This window comes from Bufo bufo, chromosome 6, assembly GCF_905171765.1.
Source record: "Bufo bufo chromosome 6, aBufBuf1.1, whole genome shotgun sequence".
Lineage (NCBI taxonomy): Eukaryota > Metazoa > Chordata > Amphibia > Anura > Bufonidae > Bufo > Bufo bufo.
The window spans coordinates 384,826,967-384,843,040 of NC_053394.1; the positions used below are offsets into that span (position 1 = coordinate 384,826,967).

At 43.1% G+C, this 16,074-nt stretch overlaps 1 long non-coding RNA gene across 1 annotated transcript in view; it reads right to left on the reverse strand.

Annotated features, from left to right (window-relative positions):
• Positions 1-15,475, reverse strand: part of LOC121003614 — a 248,272-nt gene extending 232,797 nt beyond the window's left edge. The window contains exon 1 of the long non-coding RNA XR_005779556.1: positions 15,215-15,475. This is a non-coding gene — a long non-coding RNA (uncharacterized LOC121003614). The remainder of the gene's footprint in view (positions 1-15,214) is intronic.
• Between the last annotated feature and the right edge of the window lie 599 nt (positions 15,476-16,074).

The window sequence follows — 16,074 nt, forward strand, 5'->3', positions numbered from 1 at the left end:
ACTTGAACATGAATTTGAGGAATTTTCCATCGGGTTCTCAACTTCCAAGTGTCTTTTATCACTCAAGTAGAGCAACTAACTTCTGTATAGAACGTTCCAACTTTAGTGGAGTAGTGAGACGTTTTCCTTTTATTGTCAAGTTTTGAGTCTAACTCAACTAATACACTCTTCTTACTCGTTTGTCTTCATCCTTTTGAATTTCTAGAATTTTGACCAATTTCCATTGACTTCTAGGTAAGGCTGGGTTCACACGGGCGTCACATTTTGGGTCCGGATGCGCCCTGGGTGTATTGCAGCAAACCCGCGCGAGTGGGTACGCAATTGCAGTCAGTTTTGACTGCGATTGCGTTCCTTTTTTATCACGCGGGTGCAATACGTTTTGCATGCGCATGATAAAAAAACTGAATGTGGTACCCAGACCCGAACTTCTTCACTGAAGTTCAGGTTTGGTTTCAAGGTTGTGTAGATGTAATTATTTTCCCTTATAACATGGTTATAAGGGAAAATAATAGCATTCTTTAATACAGAATGCTTAGTACATGGTGATGGACCATGTAATTGGACCATGTGATGTGACGTCACCACAGGTCCTTTAGCCGGCAGCTCATGATTAAAGAAGTAAAAAGAGATCGGCAACGACACGATCAAGAGGAGGAGGTGAGCTAATTATTATTATTTTTTTTTTTATTAACCCTCAATTGACCTTCTACTAAGCATTCTGTATAAAAGAATGCTATTATTTTACCTTATAACCATGTTATAAGGGAAAATAATACAGTGAATAGACTGTCATCTTAGTAACCACGCGTTAAAATCGCACCGCATCCTCGCTTGCGGATGCTTGCGATATTCACTTCTATGGGGCCTGCGTTGCGTGATAAACGCACAATATAGAGCATGCTGCGATTTTTCACGCAACGCACAAGTGATGCGTGAAAATCACCGCTCATGTGCACAGCCCCATAGAAATGAATGGGTCCGGATTCAGTGCGGGTGCAATGCGTTCACCTCACGCATTGCACCCGCGCAGAAATCTCGCCCGTGTGAACCCAGCCTAAATCTTCTTCTTTTACTAACACTATGTCACCAACTTGGATATTTCTTCTGGGTGTTTGCCAATTACTTCTTAGCATCAGATTGGCTAAGTACTCTTTCCTCCATCTATTCCAAAACTGTTCTGATAGATATTGAACTCTTCGCCATCTCCTCCTGGGATATAAATCCTCTTTGGTGAACTTGCCAGGAGGTGGCTGTATGTAATCAGACTTAAGGTGAAGTAGATGGTTGGGAGTTAAAGGGTGCAAACGTGTTAGATCGTTAATATTATCAACTGTAAGTGGATGACTGTTAACAATAGACATTACTTCATAGAATAGGGTCCTAAGTGAAGCATCATCTATTCTTCCAGCGTTCTTTTTCAACACTGAACTTAACACATTTCTCACAGTTCTGATTTGTCTTTCCCAAACGTTGAATTCGAGCAACTACGTTTATGACTGTATTCCATTTTGAACATCTGGCTAGTCTTTCAAGTATGTCATCTTGACAGTCGGCAGCAGTGCTTAATGTTTGTACAACTTTTACTTCTGGATCACCCATAGATAATTCTGTGTAACCTTTACTGGGCGTGATTTCCTTTTCCCAACGGAACTCTGGACCTGTGAACCAATTAGAATTTTTCAATTCAGTTACATTCAGGCCTCTTCAAGCATGATCTGCTGGGTTATGCTTTGTGTCAATGTGATGCCAATGTTCCGAATTTGTTATCTCCTGAATTTTCTCAACTCTGTTGGTGACAAAGATATAGATTCTTCGGGCTCCGTTGTTTATGTATCCTAGGACAACTTGTGAGTCTGTCCAAAAATATTCTTCATCTATTTTCAATTCCAAATCTTCTCTCAGAAACTTGCCTACTGATGTTGAAACAGCTGCTGACAGTTAAAGTCTTGGTATTGTCTGAATACTGGTAGGTGCAACTCTGGCCTTCCCCATAACCAGGGAACAGTGTATCCTTTCTTCTTCTATCACTCTGATGTATGAGCACTGACCATAACCATAACTACTGGCATCTGAAAGGTGATGAAGTTCTATTTTCTTGTACTTTCCGAAATCATGAGGTACAAAACATCTGGGTATTCGAACTTCTCTCAAGTTTTGCAAGTCTCTTATCCAACTCTCCCACCTGGGCCTCATATTTTCAGGTATGGGCTCATCCCATCCCAACTTCTGTCTGCATAATTATTGCAGTATTTCTTTTGCTCTGAGGATTTCTGGGGCCAAGAATCCCAATGGATCAAATATAGAAGCCACTGCGGAAAGAATGGTTTGTATAGTTGCAACTTTCTCTTCAATAGATACTTCAAAGAAGAACTTGTCATTCTCTACATTCCATCCCAATCCAAGTACATTCTGAACTTGAAGATGATCATAATTGAGACCTACATTCTTCATTGTTGCTGCACGTTCAGAGTCACTGATGGATTCCAGTACCTCTCTGTTGTTTGAGATGAATTTGTGAAGGCACAGGTTTCCTCTTGCGCATAACTCTTGGCTTTCTTTCACTAGTTTGATTGCAGATTCTGTAGACTCTAGATTTATGAGACCATCATCTACATAATAGTTTTTCTTCAGAATATTTGCTGCTGATGGGCAATCCTTTTCATTCTGATTAGCCAGGTACTTCATACCATAATTGGTGCAACCTGGAGATGATGCTGCTCCAAACAAGTGTACTTTCATTCTGTATTCTGCTGGTTCTGTATCTGTATCTCCATCCTCCCACCATAGAAACCTCAGGAAGTCTCTATCTTCATTCTTCACATGAAACTGGTGGAACATCTTTTCAACGTCACACACATGACTTTCTGAATCTACAGAGTACTCCAGGCAGAGTGTTTGTAAGATCTGGTCCTTTTAGTAGATGGACGAAAAAGGAGATGAAGAAGGGTTGGTGGGGCAACAAGTATTGAAGAAGAAATGATACCACTAATAGAGGCTTGGAGTGCCTCCCCAGAGATAAAGAAAACCAAATTGTGTAAAGCCAAATAGGAAATTAAAAATATATAATTGTATTCTTACATAAAAACCCTGATCATCAAGGTAAGTATATTTACTGTATTATTTTGCAGATTATAATATAACAGTCGTGTTTTTACTCACTTCACCAGGGGGGGGTGGCGCAAGATAAAGCTCAAGACACTTGACGCCAGAATAACCCCCCCTTGCCGAGGTTGCCTGTAGAATGTATGTTTCCCTTGTCGTCCTGTTGATTGATTGATGACTCAAAGGACACCAGTCTTTGCACAAGGTAACTTTAATTGGATTAGCTGTTTTAGTAGATGATCATTCAATGCAACACCATTGTACTTTGCTGAGCAATCAAATACTACTCTAATCTTATCTGGTTTCTTTGAGTGGTAGATACCTTGATGTGGGATGTACCACACTTCTCCTTCTTTAGGCTGATTATTAACTTTCTCTGCATGTCCTTCTTTGAGGATGAAGTCCTCTAGCTGTTAGTCCTTTGACCCTTTGACTGTTCACTAATGTGTCTCTCCCTGTCATTGTGGTGAGTTTGAGCTTCACTGGTTCTGTAGCCATTTGTCATTTTTTGCAGATTTCTTGATCAATAAAGGTGACGTCACTCTGGGCATCCAGTAGCGCATAGGCGTATACCTTCTTGTTCCTCCTTTTAGGATTTGAAATGCACATTGGTACAACCATTGATGTGCCATTGCTTTCTCCTTCCCCCACTCTGCAAAAGAATACCGATACTTTATTTCTTTCCTCAGTATCTTTAGGTATTGAGGATTGATCTTTCTTTGGACGTTCATCATGTAGTGGTGTAGGATGGCGTCATTTGCAAACGCTGCATGTGCCCTTTTTCTTACACTCCTTAGTAACATGGCCTTTTCTTAGGCATCCGAAACACAGTAGGTTATCCAGCACAAATTTTTTATTTTCTTCTGGGGACTTCTTCAATTGTTGGCACTTATGTATGGAGTGGTTCTCTCCACAGAACATACACTTGAAGGTAGTCTGAAGATTTGTCAGTTCTGTCTCTCTACTGATCCCAGTAGTGACTTTGAACTTGCTCTCGTAGGTATCTGGACCTTTAGCTGCTGTGTTGGTTGCAAAGATAGTTACTCTTGCACGTCTTATCTCTCTTGCAGGCCTTTCTTCTAAGGATTTTAAGACGTATGATGATCTTACTGGATTACATGCTATCCATGCTTCCTTATTGACGAACTCAGAGAACTCTTTAAAACTTGGGAAGTTCTTGCCTAGATCTAACTGTTTAGTCACATAGTGATTCAATCTAGAAGCCAATTCTTCAGGTAGCTTAGTTAGCATCCTGTGGTTTTCTAGATAGTCCTTCAGTACTTCCAGTCCTTGAACGTGTGGGATGGCATTGCTGCATGCTTGCAGGAAGTCACCGTACTCTTGGAGTCTGAAGTGTTCTTTAGGACCTATTTTAGGCCAGTTATTCAATTTCTCTCTAAAAGCTCTTTGTACTAAGAAATGATGACCATATCTTGCATTTAATTTTTCCCAAGCTTGCTTGTAGGCTTCTTCGTCTTTTCTATAGAAGTTACCTTCAAGAACTTTCTTTGCTTCCCCACCAACATATCTCTGAAGGTAGAATAACTTGTCGATTGGACTGAAGCAATGATGCTCAATGGTCATTTGAAAACTTGCCTTCCACTCTATGAACTTCAGTACGTCTCCTGAAAATACAGTGGGTTCTGGCATGGGAGGTCTAGCGAGGACTGTTCTCTGTTGTCCTGTTGGGACAAAAGTTGTAACACTCTCCTGAGCATTGCCGTGACATCTAGGAATAGAATCATCCGGTTCTATTTTCTCACTTAGTTCTGAATTAGGGGAGTCCTTTTCTTTATCTTTTCTGGTAGAGATAGAGGGTAAATTTACACACCTTTTCCCTAACACTGGACTAGGCCTCTCTTTGTTTTTCTGAGCAGGGATGGAAGAATAATAACTTATTCTCTCACTAAATGCTGGAGATTCCCTTCCATTTTCATGGGCGTAAGTAGGAAAGTAGGAGTCTGCTTCTTCACTTAGAACAGATTTGAACCTATGACTACTCCGATTCATATCCTCTTCGTGTACTCTGGGTCTGGCTTCTATGATCTTAACTTCTTTTTGCCTTTCCAGACTTTTCATCTGATGGCATTGTGCATCCATTTCAGCTTCCATCTGATGGCATTGTGCATCCATTTCAGCTTCCATCTGATGGCATTGTGCATCCATTTCAGCTTCCATCTGATGGCATTGTGCATCCATTTCAGCTTCCATCTGATGGCATTGTGCATCCATTTCAGCTTCCATCTGATGGCACTGTGCATCCTTTTCAGCGATCAGTTGGCGCTGCGCCTCAATGGCAGCTTCCATTTCAATTTCTGCTCTCTTGATAGCAAGTTGTTCAGCTAATTCCTTTCTTTCGGCTGAAGTAATTGAGGACTCTGATATGTGGGTGGCACTTCTGCTAGCGAAGGAAGTCCCACTTGAGATTGTGGTTCCCCATAAGGACCTAGCATAGTCTCTCATAAAAAGCTTGTGTAACGGATCACCTGGCAACCTGACTGAGTACCTCCGTTGACGGGGCTCCTAGCGTTTTCCTGAGGGTTCCACTCTGGCAGACACCACAATCACCGAACCGAAGAAGCAGATAAATCCTCTTCAAGCATATGAATGCTGTAGGCAGTTGAATAGGAAAACCATACGAATAGGTTTACACTCCTAGCAGTCAAACTGGGACAGCATGCAATCAATCCTCCCCCAAGAATGAGACGACACTTCACCTTGAGGGTTAAAACAGGAACTCAACTTTATTTAGACACAGCACACTACTTTAAACCCCCCAACAGCCTCATTTACATACAATAGGGTACCTAGAGAACTCTGGTACAAGGAAGGGTGGGGGCCAGACAATAGCAAGGGCTGATGGGAGATTGAGGAGGGACAGAACAGCTGGTTTAAACTGGTGTCCCTGCGACAACACATTGCTGGAGAAACAATGGGACAGGAAAAAGGGGGAGGAGAAGAGGCACAGAACACCCATGCCTGTAACCTAGCAAACTTTACAGCCAGGGCAAGATGTATACAGTCCACACTACACAGCAATACAAAATACCACATGCCCAAATTGCATTCCACGTACAAATTCACCAGGGGCCATAGTCAGTAGGTAGGAGGCGGGTAGCCAGGCCTCTCCAATGCCCAGTGGCGAGGCGGGTTCCGCCACATTTCTCCCCTTTCCCATTGAGACTATCCAGACTCCAGACCTCTAGGCGGTCTGGGGCTCTGATAGTCAGCCGGCTTTTCTCAAAGGGTGTAGTTGTCCCTATGGCCCCCTGCCGCTTGTGCCCAGTTGTAGATCCATGGCTTGGGGGGAAGGTAACCAGGGTGCCCTCTCCCCTGGTGGAACAAAGCTGTTGCTGGGGGGAAGGGGTAACAGGCTCCTTTCTCTGCGACACCCTCCCTTGTTGTAGGGGAAAGCAGACTGCCTCTCCTTCCAATACATTGTCCTGTTGTTGTGGACCAGGACAGACTGTCCATATCTCCAGTGGTGCAGGTACAGAGACTACGGTCTCATATGCACTGTTGTGGGGCTTACTGTCTCCCCTTGGTGTGCTAGGCAAACCGCTGGGGCTACTTGGAGAACAGCGGCCAGCGGTGTTCTGCACTGATGCCAGCACTTCTGCTGGGGCGAGGGGGGTACAAGCCAGTCCTGTAACAAGGGGGTCGGTGGAGCAGAGGCTAGCGGCTCTCTGCCCTGATGCCAGCTCTTCTGCTGGGGTGGTAAGGGGACAAGTAGGGCAGAGGCCAGCGGCGCTCTGCCCAGATGCCAGCTCTTCTGCTGGGAGGGGGCCAGAGGGGGCTAACGACTCCTCTACTGACCCCAGTACCTGGTTTGGAGTTGGCTGTGGAGGGGAGGGGTTGGTTACCTCCTCCTCCTGGTACTGCTGCTGTTGGGGAGAGAGACCGACTGTCTCCCCTCCCTGTAAAGCACACTGCCACTGTGGAGTGAGACTGGCTGTCTCCACTCCCTGTAGTTCACACTGCCGCTGGGGAGTGAAACCGGCTGTCTCCCCTCCCTGTAAATCACTCTGCCGCTGGGAAGGAAGGACGACACACTTCTCTCCCTGTATTACCCCCATCTGGAGTTGGAGATCTGGGCCGGCTGCCCAGTATCTCTGTAGGGCCGGTAGAGAGATCTCGGTCCCATCTCCACCTGCCATCTGTGGGTCTTCCCAAGACCAGTCGATAAGGTCCCTCATTTCTGGGGCTGGTTGGGGAGTAGGAGGTACTGAATGCAGGTCTCCTGATGACGGGCTTAGTTGTTGGGGAGGGGGAACAAAACTCAACGCTCCCAATGGTGTACAGTCCATAAACTTGTCACTTGTCACTTGATCATATAAGTCTGCATAATTCCGTTCGATCTCCCACTGCTCTGGTGGTACTTGCAGGGTATAGGGTGACTGACTGGAGCTGACCAGGTGCTGGTAATCCTGCTCCAGTTCCCATTCCTGGACAGCCAGTTCAATCAGGTCTGGCCTTAGGTCTTCGGCCATAAGGAGATCCAGCACGGCCTCTCTGTAGTCAAATATGTCCCAAAGACGTGCCTCTGCCGCACTCCCAAATTCCGGTTCTGCAAAGGCCCCCCATAATAAGCCAGGGCCATTATAATCCTTGCCCTCGGGTTTGTCAAATTTGGCCATTCCGGGAACCCGCTGAACCGCGTACCAACGTAGCGCTTGGTATGCATCATCGAGACCCAGTTCCATCCCATGCCAGTGAATTAAGTTGCCTCACCAATTCCTCCTGGGCCTGTTCTCCCAGCATAGGTATCCGTAGGGCCACTCTGGCTTGTAACCGCTGCTTCTTGCTGGGAAAACGCTCACCTCGCCAACGCTGGACACCTTCTAGGGTTTCTTCCCACATCTCTTGTCGGGCGCTCTCTCTGCAGTCCAACCTGGTTGCCTCTCCTATTGGCTTGACCAGTGGTACCAAGAGGTTCTGTAACCTCCGGTTACATTCCTTTTCTACCTCGAGCGTTGTCCAGGGACTCGCTGGTTTTATGCCGCTCCATAATAATTCATGTGTCTCCAGGGTGTTGTTCCTCTCACACCAGGACGTCATCCCACTGCTGCCACCAATGTAACGGATCACCTGGCACCCCGACTGAGTACCTCCGTTGACGGATGCTCCTAGCATTTTCCTGAGGGTTCCAAGCACTCTGGCAGACACCACAATCACCGAACCGAAGAAGCAGATAAATCCTCTTCAAGCATATAAATGCTGTAGGCAGTTGAATAGGAAAACCATACGAATAGGTTTACACTCCTAGCAGTCAAACTGGGACAGCATGCAATCAATCCTCCCCCAAGAATGAGACGACACTTCACCTTGAGGGTTAAAACAGGAACTCAACTTTATTTAGACACAGCACACTACTTTAAACCCCCCAACAGCCTCATTTACATACAATAGGGTACCTAGAGGACTCTGGTACAAGGAAGGGTGGGGGCCAGACAATAGCAAGGGCTGATGGGAGATTGAGGAGGGACAGAACAGCTGGTTTAAACTGGTGTCCCTGCGACAACACATTGCTGGAGAAACAATGGGACAGGAAAAAGGGGGAGGAGAAGAGGCACAGAACACCCATGCCTGTAACCTAGCAAACTTTACAGCCAGGGCAAGATATATACAGTCCACAACACACAGCAATACAAAATACCACATGCCCAAATTGCATTCCACGTACAAATTCACCAGGGGCCATAGTCAGTAGGTAGGAGGCGGGTAGCCAGGCCTCTCCAATGCCCAGTGGCGAGGCGGGTTCCGCCACAGCTTGTTCATTCTGCTTCTTGCTTTAACTTCATCATAGTTTGCTGCAGATGATAGTTCTCTCATGAGCTTTACTAAATCTTTAGTGATCACAATACATGTGTCCATGTTCCTTACAATATCTTGGGAACGTGTCGTAAACGACCGCAGGTTGACATATGCTGCCATATGCTCTGATTCAGATTCTTCTACCGTCTCTACCATAATCACTCAAGTTCCCTTTCATACTTTTTTGCTTTAGCTTTCTACGAATGTCTTTAATGTATGATTCCACCTATCATACATCCGGGCAAACTTTTTCTCCTTTAATGCTGCCTCTTGCTCCAAATTTTCGAGCATCTTTGAGGTCGGTTTTCTGGTATGTGATGAACGTCTTAGTTCTTCTGCTTTGGCTATATTTGTTTGAGGCAAGACTAATGCTGCATCAGACTCTTCTACCTCAGACAGGTTCCCTTGCTCTTCAATTTCTACTCTATCTATCTTTGTATCCTCTAACAGTGGCATGGTAATACTAGGCTCAGATATTTTACTTTAAATGCAATACTAACAATCAATACGAATATTAAGAGTCCTTTCACTTTAAATGCAATACTGACAAATGCAGAAAAAAATGACTGTCACTTTAAATACAACAGAGATAAATGCAGGCAATAAATGACGTGTATTACAAACTGTCCTTTGTTTTACTTTAATATCTTTATCTGAACACTAAAATGTCTCTTTATGCCAAAGCCTATATGCAATGATAGGTAATAAAAGGAAAGCTCTGACCTTATTCTGAAGAGCAGAATACTGCAATGTGAAAGTTGCTGGAACAAATGTCTTAAAGGATACTTGTCTTTTCTTGATGTGATGTGATGCGATGCTCTGTGCAGACTTGCGATGCTCTGTGCAGACTTGCGATGCTCTGTGCAGACTTGCGATGCTCTGTGCAAACTTGCGATGCTCTGTGCAGACTTGCGATGCTCTGTGCAGACTTGCGATGCTCTGTGATGACTTGCGATGCTCTGTGATGACTTGGATACGCTGCTGCAGATTTTGGGTCTAGTATCAGGAAACTAGTTGACTGCAGTATGTGGTCTCTCCATGAATAGCGTTGCAGGCACTCTAGCTCTGGACTTTGGCCTCCCACCATGCATCTCTGTCTCTCTCTAGGGATCGCAGGAGAGTTGGCGCTCTTTCTCTGAATATCTTGCATTTGCCATTCGGCCACTTTAAGAGTCGGCTGTAGTTTGACTAATGCGCAAATTCTATGGCCTTTATGGTAGCTCCGCTGAGATGTCTTTGCTTGCTCACTCAGGGAACAGTTGCTGCATGGCGGTATATGCTGGCGCACCGCTGCTCTAATGCGCTCTTTACTGTGCAAGTTAAGGAGCGCTATCGCTTCGCCCTCTGAGGGCAATAGTTCCACTGTGACAGGCGTAGCACTATGAAGTGCCTTTTGCGCTGTGGCATTAGAAGATTTTTGATATCTCTGACTTTTAGTCTAACCAGACTGTCTATTATGCACACACAAGGCAGTCTCTCTTGGTGCTGAAGGACCTGTGCTACCAACATGATGACATCACCATGCTCTCCCAGCATTTTTGCTTAGGAGCGCATGGTGACCTCGTCCCACTGAGAGTGTAGGTCTTTTAGCACCAAATGAAGAGCAACTTTTCTTTACACGTGCAAGTGGATGATTAATTATTACTGATGGGTGGCCACTCTGGGGAACATTATTACTAACTGGGGCCACTATGGGGGACATTATGTATGCTGCAGGGATTGGTAATTAAATAAAAAAAGCTAATAAAAATCATCTAAATCATTCTCAAATAATGGCTTTTAAAAATGAATGCAAAACGTCCAGACGACTAAGAAAGGGATGCAAAAAATGGTTGAAAAATGGCCTTGTAAAACTGTGTGTCTGTTTTTTATGACCTTTTTTTTTTTCACGTGTGAATGTAGCCTTAAGAGCTTATACAAAAAATTCTCACCACTGAACACCAGATATTTCCTACCTGCCTGTGAACCTTGTAACCCTTACAGTTCTGGAATATATTGGATAGCACGGTCATGATGCTGCCAGTGTTATCCAATACTGTAAGGGTTACATAGCATCATAAATCAATACAATGCTATGCAACCCCGTTAGTGCACTAAGGGGGCATTCAGCACTAGGAAATGTTTTATTTGATAAATGACTGATTGGGTGGGGGTTGCATGGAAGTTGATCAAAGTGGAGGCCAACCTGGCCTAGTTATGGTCCTTGGTCTACTAATAGATTGTGGTCTGTGTGGTCACCACAGTTTTAGTCAATTCATACTTGAATTTTATGCCATGTCTTGTTCTTTATGTGGATTTTTATATGGAAAAGTTATAAAATTTCAATGCAATTTTATGGTATATTATTCATCAATAATAAAATGTGTTTTATTTTTGGCAGATGACTGTGCCAGGAACTCAGATAAACATCTCATATCTTTAGATTTTGAAGTAGATTGTGGTATCACACGAGTTACATTTGAAGAGCATGCCAATATCCAAGATATACCCTCATCCAATCACAGCAACAATGCATCATTTGATCCTTTTAAACAAGTCCAATCTTCTGATTTATCACAGACTGAAACACAGAATAAAAGTCACATAAAAGGTGTTAAACATGAAACAGCTCACATAAGAGGGAAGCCATTTTCATGTTCAGAATGTGGGAAATGTTTTAAACGTAAATCAAATTTTGTTATACATCAGAGAATTCACACAGGAGAGAAGCCATTTTCATGTTCAGAATGTGGGAAATGTTTTAAACGTAAATCAAATCTTGTTATACATCAGAGAATTCACACAGGAGAGAAGCCATTTTCATGTTCAGACTGTGGGAAATGTTTTAACCATAAATCAGCTGTTGTTGTACATCAGAGAATTCACACAGGGGAGAAGCCATTTTCATGTTCAGAATGTGGGAAATGTTTTAACCATAAATCGGCTATTATTAAACATCGGAGAATTCACACAGGAGAGAAGCCATTTTCATGTTCAGAATGTGGGAAATGTTTTTGCAATAAACCAGATCTTGTTATACATCAGAGAATTCATACAGGGGAGAAGCCATTTTCATGTTCAGAATGTGGGAAATGTTTTAACCGTAAACCAGCTCTTGTTATACATCAGAGAATTCACACAGGCTAGAAGCCATTTTCATGTTCAGAATGTGATATTTATTTCACCCATAAATCATCTCTTAGTAACATCAAAAAACCCACATATACAGTCAGGTCCATAAATATTGGGACATCGACACAATTCTAACATTTTCTGGCTCTATACACCACCACAATGAATTTGAGATGAAACGAACAAGGGGAGCTTTAACTGCAGACTGTCAGCTTTAATTTGAGGGTATTTACATCCAAATCAAGTGAACGGTGTAGGAATTACAACAGTTTGCATATGTGCCTCCCATTTGTTAAGGGACCAAAAGTAATGGGACAGAATAATAATCATAAATCAAACTTTCACTTTTTAATACTTGGTTGCAAAAGACGCTGGGTTTCATCCCTGGTGATGCTCTGCCAGGCCTCTACTGCAACTGTCTTCAGTTCCTGCTTGTTCTTGGGGCATTTTCCCTTCAGTTTTGTCTTCAGCAATTGAAATGCATACTCAATCGGATTCTCGTCAGGTGATTGACTTGGCCATTGCATAACATTCCACTTCTTTCCCTTAAAAAACTCTTTGGTTGCTTTTGCAGTATGCTTCGGGTCATTGTCCATCTGCACTGTGAAGCGCCGTCCAATGAGTTCTGAAGCATTTGGCTGAACATGAGAAGATAATATTGCCCGAAACACTTCAGAATTCATCCTGCTGCTTTTGTCAGCAGTCACATCATCAATAAATACAAGAGAACCAGTTCCATTGGCTGCCATACATGCCCATGCCATGACACTACCACCACTATGCTTCACTGATGAGGTGGTATGCTTAGGATCATGAGCAGTTCCTTTCCTTCTCCATACTCTTCTCTTCCCATCACTCTGTTGCAAGTTGATCTTGGTCTCATCTGTCTATAGGATGTTGTTCCAGAACTGTGAAGGCTTTTTTAGATGTCTTTTGGCAAACTCTAATCTGGCCTTCCTGTTTTTGTGGCTCACCAATGGTTTACATCTTGTGGTGAACAGTACACTCTCTGTATTCACTCCGGTGAAGCCTTCTCTTGATTGTTGACTTTGACACACATACACCTACCTCCTGGAGAGTGTTCTTGATCTGGCTAACTGTTGGGAAGGGTGTTTTCTTCACCAGGGAAAGAATTCTTCGGTCATCCACCACAGTGGTTTTCCGTGGTCTTCCGGGTCTTTTGGTGTTGCTGAGTTCACCGGTGCGTTCCTTCTTTTTAAGAATTTTCCAAACAGTTGTTTCGACCATGCCTAATGTTTTTGCTATCTCTCTGATGGGTTTGTTTTGTTTTTTTCAGCCTAATGATGGCTTGCTTCACTGATGGTGACAGCTCTTTGGATCTCATCTTGAGAGTTGACAGCAACAGATTCCAAATGCAAATAGCACACTTGAAATGAACTCTGGACCTTTTTATCTGCTCATTGTAATTGGGATAATGAGGGAATAACACACACCTGGCCATGGAACAGCTGAGAAGCCAATTGTCCCATTACTTTTGGTCCCTTAGCAAGTGGGAGGCACATATGCAAACTGTTGTAATTCCTACACCGTTCACCTGATTTGGATGTAAATACCCTCAAATTAAAACTGACAGTCTGCCGTTAAAGCACATCTTGTTCATTTCATTTCAAATCCATTGTGGTGGTGTATAGAGCCAAAAATGTTAGAATTGTGTTGATGTCCTAATATTTATGGACTTGACTGTAAGAGAAGCCATCTTCATGCTTAACCCGTTTGTGACCTCCCTTATGTGTTTTTATGGTGATCACTAACTGGCTTTATTCCTTCAGATACTACTTTTTACAGGGAGATAAAACAGCGCCTTGCTTTCAGTTACCAGAGGTAGCTGTGGGCTGGGAGCGATGATTGGGATCGCTGTGAGAGCTCCCCAAACAAACATAGTTTCCTGTATTGAATATTGGTAATCAAAAGACAGATCCAGTTAAAAGTGAAACTAAGGTGTTATATATATATATATATATATATATATATATATATATATATATATACATACTGTATATATCCTCTAAACACAATGTTTGGTGAGAGAAAATTAAAAAAATATATACAGTATTCCACCCTGCCTGTGATCGGTATGGGGACCCTCCATTCTTGTAAAACTGCAAATACAGGGGCCTATATGTGAAAGTCCAAAAAATAGAGCTGGATTCCCACAAGAGCTGGTGTCCAGACATGTGGAAAAAGGGGCGTCATTCACACTTCTAAATGGCCAGTTATTTGCAGTCAAGTGGAAGGACCGATAGGATGTAACATAGTTTATAAGGCTTAAAAAAGACATTTGTCCATCCAGTTCGGCCTGTTATCCTGCAAGTTGATCCAGAGGAAGGCAAATAAAAACTGTGAGCTAGAAGCCAATTGTCCCCACTTTAGGAGGAAATTATTTTTTCCTGACTCCAATCAGAATAACTCCCTTGATCAACGAGCCCCTCTCTAGTAGCTATAGCCTGTAATATTATTACACTCCAGAAATACATCCAGGCCCCTCTTGAACTCTTTTAGTGAACTCACCATCACCACCTGCTCAGGCAGAGAGTTCCATAGTCTCACTGCTCTTACCGTAAAGACTACTCTTCTATGTTTGTGTACAAACCTTCTTTCCTCCAGACGCAGTGGATGTCCCCTGGTTACAGTCACAGTCCAGGGGATAAATAGATGATGGGATAGATCTCTGTACTGACCCCTGATATATTTATACATAGTTATTAGATCTGCTCTGTCGTCTTTTTTCTAAAGTGAATAACCATAATTTTGATAATCTTTCAGGGTACTGTAGTTGCCCAATTCTAGTTGTTACTTTAGTTGCCCTGCTCTGAACCCTTGTCAGCTCTGCTATGTCTGCTTTGTTCGCATGAGCCGAGTACATGTACTCCATGTGTGGTTTGAATAGTGGCTTGTAAAGTGGCAGGACTATTTTCTCATCCCGGGCATCTATGCTACTTTTGATGCAACCCATTATCTAATTGCCCTTGGCAGCTGCTGCCTGACACTGGTTTCTATAGCTTAGTATGCTGTTCAGTAAAATTCCTAGGTCCTTTTCCATGTCAGTGTTACCCAGTGTTTTACCATTTAGTATGTACTGGTGACTTGAATTATTCCTTCCCATGTGCATAACCTTACATTTGTCAGGTTAACCTTACATTTTTCCGTTATGCTGCACAAGCTTCACTTGCCACATTTGCATGCCTCAGTTATAAAGAAAATCTGCAAAATAAAATAAAAATTGTAAATGTCCCACCAGCCAAAATATATTTTAAAACTATCAAAATATATCATAAAATACAATTGAGAATAAAATGGAAAATTTAGTCTACACCTGCCGAAACCGTCAGCATAGTCTGCCTTTTCACATGAAGCAAAAAAAACAACAACTATTAATATGACCAAAACGGGCATGCAATTTTAACTATTGTCAATTTGCATATTTAAAGAATAAGCAGCTGGAGTTTAAAATGATGCTTGGACCATTAAACCGCCCCATGCTCTGACTATATTGTGTATGTCATTAAATGTGTTTTCCAGTAATGTGCTCTCGATGGCCTGTTGTCAGGATAGGCCATAAGTATCATATTGGTGGGGGGTTTGATAGCTGGCATCCCCACCACTCAGTTGGTCTACAGTAACTCTGGCACCAGAACTCCATAGATGGAGGTAGTGACCAATCTCTTCAGTTGAAGCAACTCCGACATAGCCGGATTCATCCACTACACCAGGGGTAGGCAACCTCCGGCACTCCAGCTGTGGGGAAACTACAACTCCCAGCATGCATACTTGCTCTGCTCTTCTAAGAACTCTCATAGAAATGAATGGAGCATGCTGGGAACTGTAGTTTCACAACAACTGGAGTGCCGAAGGTTGCTGATCCCTGCACTACACCATATTTGAAAAGTTTTTGAAATTCATATAATTTTAAGGGTTAACAAAGTGATTTTTGTAAAGACTGTTGACTTAGGTAATAAAGCACAACTGCAGAGAACATCTGGGTCAACAGTTTATAGAACATCCTGCCTCATCATCCTGTCATATTCT